This window comes from Mercenaria mercenaria, chromosome 1 (assembly GCF_021730395.1).
Source record: "Mercenaria mercenaria strain notata chromosome 1, MADL_Memer_1, whole genome shotgun sequence".
NCBI lineage: Eukaryota > Metazoa > Mollusca > Bivalvia > Venerida > Veneridae > Mercenaria > Mercenaria mercenaria.
Window position 1 is genome coordinate 88,693,440 of NC_069361.1, and position 9,277 is coordinate 88,702,716.

General features: G+C 34.6%; 1 long non-coding RNA gene across 1 annotated transcript; it reads right to left on the bottom strand.

Moving 5' to 3' along the window:
- Positions 1-493: 493 nt before the first annotated feature.
- LOC128546307 (uncharacterized) lies at positions 494-4,712 on the bottom strand. The gene is made up of 5 exons (XR_008365927.1): positions 4,658-4,712; positions 3,514-3,632; positions 2,848-2,990; positions 2,377-2,473; positions 494-1,937 (listed from the first exon to the last, which is right to left on the bottom strand). It is a non-coding gene; the product is annotated as an uncharacterized LOC128546307 (long non-coding RNA).
- Between the last annotated feature and the right edge of the window lie 4,565 nt (positions 4,713-9,277).

Genomic DNA, 9,277 nt, shown 5'->3' on the forward strand with positions numbered 1-9,277 from the left:
CGGAATTTCTTGTGGTAAAGTTTGCAAATTATTTTTATTAACTCCTTGATTATAATCCCATGTCCTTCTCACATGATTTTGACCACCTCTCTTTCCTCTTTTGCATTTCTGAATGCGTAATTGCTTGGTTTGTTCTATGACAATAGGATTTTGTTGCAGTTTCAGTTTTGTATTCTTTAAGATTGAGAATGGCAACAGATACTCTGAAACTACAGGTCTATGGGTTTTTTTTGCAGCACAGTCTTCTTGTAGTTAACACTGTTGTGAAAGTGAAAAAAAATCATCTTTAAGTTTGTGGTTTGCAGTGACAATTGTATAATTGCTCAGACAAACATCTTAGTCTAATAGAATTGAACAGCTACCACATACTGATGACATGCTCATGTATAACCATTTCAACAGCTATAAAGGGCTTGGTTCACTTACAGGTTAAAATGGCACAACATCAAATGTTGTTGAAATATTATTTTAATGAATGATCAACAACTCAGAATGCAAAATCTCATATTTTAATTCATTTGAAATTGTGCTGTTGCCATGGCAACCGATTGATTTTCTTTATGGAAACACGAAAATCTCTTATAACAATTACATCAGAACGTATAATTAACATTCAGATATGCTAAGATATAACCCTAAGCAACGCCTATAATTTGAGGCAAAAAAATATATGGTTGCCATGGAAACGGAGATAAAAATGAGAATATTTGCTATGTCTGTTTTTTATGGAATAAAACCAATTTAGGTCATTCTTTAAGAAAAATAACATATGTAATTTGTTTGTGAAGATCATTATTCATAAATAATACAATATATTTCTGTCGCTATGGTTACAATGGAGTTGCAGTATATGCTTCAATGAGACAACAATGACGTTTTTGCTAAGTTATTGTAGAACATTTTCAGCATTTACCATTACATGTAAAAATTTAAAAAAAATGCACCACTGAAAAGTGTTCTTCAAACAATGTTTTTTTTCAAGACATAATATAGAACAACAGAAAATGTTTCCATGGTTACGCAATTAATTCCGTAAACATAATACTACATAATCTCATTTAACATACAGTAATAGTTTAAGAAAAATGCCTTATCAAATGTCTTGATCATATTAAAAGAGTCAGATAATACTAACGGCAATAATATATAATTAGGCATACAAAAACTAAATTGTTTCCACAATAATCCAATGTATGTTTTACAAATTATACATATATTGTGCTTTCAAGACAGGTTAAATTAATTGTTTATGAAAGGGAAAATAAACATGATACTGCTGACAGAAATGATTACATGCAGTTTGAATACAGCAGAAAATATTCGTAGATCTATATAATCCAACTGTCGTAATGAAAACAAATGTACATTACTACCATATATGTTACAATTATTGTTGAAAAATCTTCCAGTGTTTTAGAGGAATTTCACATTTATACTGTGTTCAGCCTTACATGTATATAGTGAGTCAATATTTAACAAATGCATAGTACTGTTGACACCATAAAGTTGTTAATTCAATGTTTACATAAACTATATGTATCATTTGTTCTTTTTCAAATATATGGAATTTGGGTCTAGTACATCTTCAAAAAATCAAAAACACTTTCAAATTAATCAAAATTTCAGAGCTCTTTCTCTGTATTACTTTAAATGTTAAACACTTTTTTCCATTCATTCTTCGTTTTAAATGACTTGAGTTCTCAATTTTAATGGCTTTGACACTGCTGGTTTTGAGCATACATTGCTGTTGCTGCAAAGGGGCGCTATTTCATTATACAGGTACCACTGTCGACTGGCATCCAGCTCAGGAATGATAATACGGTTGGTGAATTTGCCTGTCATGCCAACTCCCTGCCTAAAAATATTAATCTCCGTCTCTGTGTTGAAGTTATAATCCTTCAAGAATACTATCTATACCAGGTCATGCAGAAGACATTCTGTAATGATAAATGTATCAAATATTTAAAACAAAGAACCTTTTCATCAATCCTGAACAACAGCATTCCAAAAGACATCCCACACATAATTACATTAAATAACATTTTAGAATTTTATTACAGTAATAACTTCTTTTCATGAAAAAATTCAACAATCGCACATATTCTACATCAAGTACGGGCCATGATTTTGATCTCATTTTAACAAATAGTTCTTTAACCTGGTTAAGAAAAAACAGTTACTTTATTAGAATTATGTTATTTCTGATTAACTTGCTTGCAGTGAGCTAGACACTCTTTAACAACACAAACATAAACAGAAACTGTGGTATTTTAATGTAAGTGGCCTCTTTACAGACATGATCTCTGCAGCAAGTTTTATCAATACTTGATTATTAATAAAAACTTAATTGATTAAAGAGGCTCAAGCCAAATATACCTAAACATGTTCAGGACTGAATTCTGTATGCCGGGCCTCAATCAGGTTGTACTCCAAGTCATCATGTAGACCCATCATAACAAGCCACATTCCATAGCTAAAATAACGGGTATATTTAAACAATGAATTCTTAAACAAAAACTTCTAAGTAGCAATAGTGAGTCCTTAGAATATAACATAGCATCACTTTATTAAAACAAATAAATGCCAGCTACACAGTTTATTTTCTTACATACACACCTAAGTCTTAATACAATATGTTGTGAAAGTATGCAATATTCAAATTGTAATTCAATGTTTATCAGTGGAGATATTATTTTTCATTTAGATAAAATTATGCACATTATATATATAAACTGGAAACTAGTGACTTTCCAAACTGAAGTGTATGAACACACTGTAAAATTAAATATTTCAACATCAAATTCTGTGTGCTTAATAAATATTTCTTTATTTATTGGGAATTCTTACCTTATTACAACACTTTTCCTATTTTGTCCACCATAATTGTCCATATGTAATGAAACATTCTTTTCTCCATAGCCATGATGCTTGAAGTGATGGTGGACCATAGATACCACACTGTTTGCTCCTCTTCCAACAGCAGTACTGTACTTTTCATACAAAAACAAGAACAGTTTATAAGAAATGTATTAAATTCTCATCAAAAATGGAGTGAATCAACACTGACCAAACAGTTCATCCTTTCTTATAGATATTGCTTAACATTAACTTGTATTTATCAAAATTTAATTGAATTCCAATTCACAGTGCTTATGATATAGCATCTTTAAATTATAAAGCAATGCAGTATTTTCAACCCAATTTCAGGGATTTACAGAAAGTTCAGTGAAAAATAAAACCCACAGGAATTAGTAATATCAAGTCTTAACAAAACATAACTTCCTTTAGATAATTTTACTTGACAAAATTTCTGCAAAGGTGTCACTATAATTCCAATGTAAAATGTACACTGCAGGCCTGAAGCTTTTATTCATAGAGTCATGATTTGTTTGAAGACTATGGAATTTAATTTAGTGATATATGGAATTTCATAGTTAAAATTGATATTGAAAAAGTGCATTTGAGGATACTGACACTGATATGAATGTAAACACTAACTTCAAAATCTTATACCTGCATGAGGATTCACAGAAATACAAGGGCCCTACTTGCTGAGCATAGTATGGGGTCAATACTTGTTGAGCACTCAAAACTGCAGTGAGCCTTTATATTTCTTACTGCTGGAGGTTATCCTGAAAAATAAAAAAAAAGAATTTCTCATTTATTTAGTAGCCTACCAGCATGCTGTCTACCAGTAATGGCAGTAGTGAGAATGAAAAATGTAGTTTTTATTGTAATTTGCATGTAGATTTTTTAAGAAATTTTCAGGAGGTCTATTTTAGTTGCTATAATTACAACAAAAAGTGACAATTTAAAACACCACTTTTCCTGTGTCATTGTACTATAATTTTCAATTTTCATAGATTCCACTGTGCATAATGACCATGTAATTATTAAATTGTTCACATCTGTGACAGTTTAAACAATGTACCATATCTTGTAATATTGGGCTATTCCAGAAAATATCCACCCCCTCCCTGTGGAAGCAGTTTTTTGGTACAACCTGAGAGGAGGGAGGGTATTTGGAGGGATCCTATTGGGAGGAAGGGGAGGGGAGTATTTGAGGTAACCGGGGTGTGGAAGGGGGATGGTGGATCTTTTCTGAAATAACTCGAGAGGAGGCGAGTGGGGGGGGGGGGGGGTATTTGGAGGGATCCTATTGGGAGGAAGGGGGGGGGGGGGGTATTTTCAGGTAACCGGGGTGTGGAAGGGGGAGAGGGGGGGTAAAATGTCTCCAGGAGTGGGGGGGGGGGGGGGGGGGGGGGGGGGGGGGGGGGGGGGCGGTAATTTTCTCCGAAAAAACTGCTTCCACAGTGGGGGGTGTATATTTTCTGGAATAGCCCATTCCTGTTCATCAGTTCATTTACCTCTTTACAAATTCTGGATAGAAAGTTTCATACAGAAGGTGGGCCTACTTAACATAGAAGATGCCCGACTGTCTTGGCTACAAGTATATTCTGCCATCGTGAAAACTTACAAATACACAGGAATGATATTAAAAGTAGATCTATTTGACAGCAGACAGTCGAATCGAAATGTCAACACTGCTATTTTTCGCTGCAAAGTTGCATCTTCGATAAGTCAACAAACGAAGCGGTCTGTCCATTTTGTTTTGCCTCCAATTACGAATAAATTTATAATGAAAATTAACACTTACCATAACAATTATTAAATCCGCCATGCACTTTAAATATCCGCGTATATTCAGCCCAGTTTCAGACATGTATCCACCGATAATGGCGTGTTGATTTCAAAGGGAAACAATTCACTAATTCACTCATAAGGTTTGTGATATTTTACTAAATGTTGAAACGTTAAAACTTAAAAATCTTCGTCCGATATTATTGATTTTAACACTAGCTCTAATGGCTGTTGCTTGAAAAACAAATTAATGAAAACAAATATCTAATTAAGTGACGTCAACTTCAACGTCATTTTACCGAAACCGAGGCTTGTGTAATTTCGGATAAAAATGTGTCTCTGAGACGGACGTTTTTTTCGTTTTTGAATATGGCGGCATTGCTCACCAGCGATGATTTTTGCACTTTTTGTTGGTTTTTCATGTACGAAGTAGTGGTTAAAATATTAAGATTGGTAAAGGATGCCGCCAAGGCGAAAATCATAAATAAAGTCTCAAATTTCATGGAAAATTCACATTTTTTTGGAAAGTGGGGCATGTTTGGAGTAATATATAAACACAACAACACATTATTTTTCAAAGTTTATTACTTATATATGAAGCATTGTGTTTACTTGTTACGAACAGCATATGTATCAATGTAGAATAAGTAATGTATAATATGGCTAAATTCGGTGCCATTTACGTACATTAGTGAACCAAGCCCTTTATGAAACAAATATTTAAGAAATATAACTATTACGGGTATGAGAGAAATGCAGTTTTCTCTTTCCCAGCAGATTTTCTCTGTCTCTGTTGGTATCTGCCGACAGAAGCCTCACACACACCAATCTGGAACATTACCTCCTGGATGATATCCTCCTGGCTGTCCCTGTGCCGCTCTCATAAAATCAAACTTGAGACTTGGATAGTTTGTAACTGCTTGTTCCAATATGACTTGCATTTCATCGCGTGTCATTGCAGATAATTCTTCCTGGAAAATACAACCATGTTTCACAGATAATAAGACATGAGTTTCTTTCACATCCAACAAATAAATAAGATGGATTTGATTTGCTTTGACTATAAATATACATTTTGACCATTTTAATTTCAATAATAATATTCCTCCAAAACTTGTACTTATTCAATTACTTGAAATGTAACTGATTGTGAAACAATTTTTATACACCCATTTTGATATCGCTCTTTTCATCAGAGTCATCTATATTAAGGAGAATGCCTTCAAAATATCACACCAGTTGCAGTTCTTTTTACAACTTATGCAGATGTGATCCAGTTGTGATAAAAGAGAATTTTGACAACTGAAGCTTTTCTTTTTAGCTCACCTGTCACATAGTGACAAGGTGAGCTTTTGTGATCACCCTTCGTCCGTTGTCAGTCCGTGCGTCCATCCGTCAACAATTTCTTGTCTGCACGATAGTGGTTTCATTTATGATTTTATTTTAACCAAACTTGCACACAACTTGTATCACCATAAGATCTCGGTTCCTTTCTTGAACTGGCCAGATCCCATTATGGGTTCCAGAGTTATGGCCCCTGAAAGGGCCAAAATTAGCTATTTTGACCTTGTCTGCACAATAGCAGCTTTGTTTATGATTTGATTTTTACCAAACTGGCACACAACTTGTATCACTATAAGATCTTGATTCCTTTCTTGAACTGGCCAGATTCCATTATGGGTTCCAAAGTTATGGCCCCTGAAAGGGCCAGAATTAGCTATTTTGACCTTGTCTGCACAATAGCAGCTTCATATATGATTTTATTTTAACCAAACTTGCACACAACTTGTATCACTATAAGATCTTGATTCCTTTCTTGAACTAGCGAGATTGCATCATGGGTTCCAGAGTTATGGCCCCTGAAAGGGCCAGAGTTAGCTATTTTGACCTTGTCTGCACAATAGCAGCTTCATTTACGATTTGAATTTAATCAAACTTGCACAAAACTTGTGTCGCCATAAGATCTCAGTTCCTTTATTGAACCAGCCAGATCCCATAATGGGTTTCAGAGTTATGGCCCCTGAAAGGGCCAAACTTAGCTATTTTGACCTTGTCTGCACAATAGCAGCTTCATTTATGATTTGATTTTAACCAAACTTGCACACAACTTGTATCACCACAAGATCTTGGTTCCTTTCTTGAACTGGCCAGATTCCATCATGGGTTCCAGAGTTATGGCCCCCTAAAGGTCCAAAATTGGCTATTTTGGCTTTTGCAGCCATATAGAGACTTCATTTATGGTTTTATTTGATACAAACTTCCAAAATATCTTCAACAACAATAAATCTTGGATTCCATGACAAATCATATCCAATCGTAGGTTCCAGAGTTATTTTATATCTGATTACCTCCCCTGATTGTAATCAAAATGGATTTATATCAGTAAGTACTTATAGGACTTATTTGAAATTTCATTATTGTCATTAGTTGGAATGAGCCAATCAGGGTAGTTAACTATGGACTGATTTTATGTCAAATTACCTCCCTTTATTTCAAATTAAAATGGGTATATCTCCGTAACTAATGAAGATACTGATCTGAAATTTCATTTATGTCAACAGATTTATTGGCAGATCCTTCTTTTGTTCACTTACAATAATTTTCTTTTTAATTACTTCCCTTTTACATTACTATAAATAGCTTATTTTGAGTAACTTTTTTATTATTGGCCGTAGGGAGAAACCGAGACCACTTTTCTGTGGTACAACATGGATGGTACCTCCAATTTTTAGGTGTATTTTGACATATCTGTACCTTGTAAGAATTTTTTTTTTCTTTTTGGTTAAATTTCTTCCCTTTGTTGTTCCTGTCCTTTGGACTTAGATATTTTTTCTGAGGACCTTCTTGTCCTCAAGTGCAATGATAACAGGTGAGCGATATAGGGCCATCATGGCCCTCTTGTTGAAAGTATTACTCCTTGATTATTAGTTTTCTTCAGTTAGTCCCTATATATATGATGGATAATACATGTGACACTTGTAGTTCTTATAGGTTGCTAGATAAGACAAGTGACATTTATAGTCATAGGGTGCAGGATTACACAAGTGACATTTATAGTCCTTACAGGTTGATGGATCACACAAGTAAGATTTACAGTCCTTATAGGTTGCCAGATTACACAAGTTTCTTTTATAGTCATAGGTTGCTGGATTACACAAATGACACTTATAGTCCTTGTAGGTTGCTGAAGAAGACAAGTGACATTTATAGTCCTAATCGGTTCCTGTATTACACAAGTGAAACTTATAGTCCTTATAGGTTGCTTGATCACACAAGTGACGTTAACAGTCCTTGTGAGTAAATAGCATGATCACACAAGTGACATTCATAATCCTTATAGTTGCTGAATCACAGAAGTGGCATTTATAGTCCTTACAAGTTGCTTAATTACATAAGTGACATTTGTAGTACTTATATTTTGCAGGATTACACATGTGACATTTATAGTCCTAGTAAGTTTCCATTTCACACAGTTGATATTAATTTTGTAGTCATAGGTTGCTGAATAAGACAAGTAACATTTTTAGTCCAAATAGGTTCCCCGATTGTACAAGTGACACTTATAGGCCTTATATGTTCTTTGATCACACAAGTGACATTCACAGTCCTAAAAAGTTGCCGGATGACTCGAGTGATATTATCATTCATTATGAATTGCTGTTTCACAAAATTAACGTAGTCATTATAGGTTGCTGAATTACACAAGTGATATTTGTAGTCCTTTTAAGTAGCTTTTTCACACAAGTGAATTTTATAGTCCTTCACACATTTAGTGACATTTACAGTCATATTAATTAAAAGTTTGATCTGGAGTGTTTACTAAGTTTATAAAATGACCATTCTTTTTCGTAAAGTCGCAGGTTCCGATCCAGATGTATATGCAAAGATGACCGTGCCTGTTTGTAAAGTCGCAGGTTCCGATCCAGATGTATATGCTATGATAACCGTGCCTGTCTGTAGATGTTTCAATTTATTCAAATATTGATGAGTTTGTGCCACTTTTGCAGCACCAGACAGCCTTCTCATCTAAAGACAATATTTCAAAGTTTTTCATAGGTCTTTTAAGGGGATTTCCTTTACTGTCACAGGCTTTCAAGTGGCCCTAAAATTCCTAAAAAATCCTATTTTTTTGATGCCTCCCTAAAATTCCTAAAAAAAAAAAAATCACCCAGAAAGGGACAAATTCCTAAAAAAGCCCTTGCTTAATAAAACTACTGTAAGTCTCTTAAATAGATTAAATTTTCAAAGTTTGTTCGGATTTGTTCATTATGTCTCCCCGCCTCTGGGGGAGACATATTGTTAGAGGGGGGGAAACATATTGTTTTTGCCCTGTCCGTCCGTCCGTCCATCCATACGTCACACTTCATTTCCGAGCAATAACTGGAGAACCATTTGACCTAGAACCTTCAAACTTCATAGGGTTGTAGGGCTGCTGGAGTAGACGACCCCTATTGTTTTTGGGGTCACTCTGTCAAAGGTCAAGGTCACAGGGGCCTGAACATTGAAAACCATTTCCGATCAATAACTAGAGAACCACTTGACCAAGAATGTTGAAACTTAATAGGATGATTGGTCATGAAGAGTAGATGACCCCTATTGATTTTGGGGTCACTCCGTCAAAGGTCAAGGTCACAGG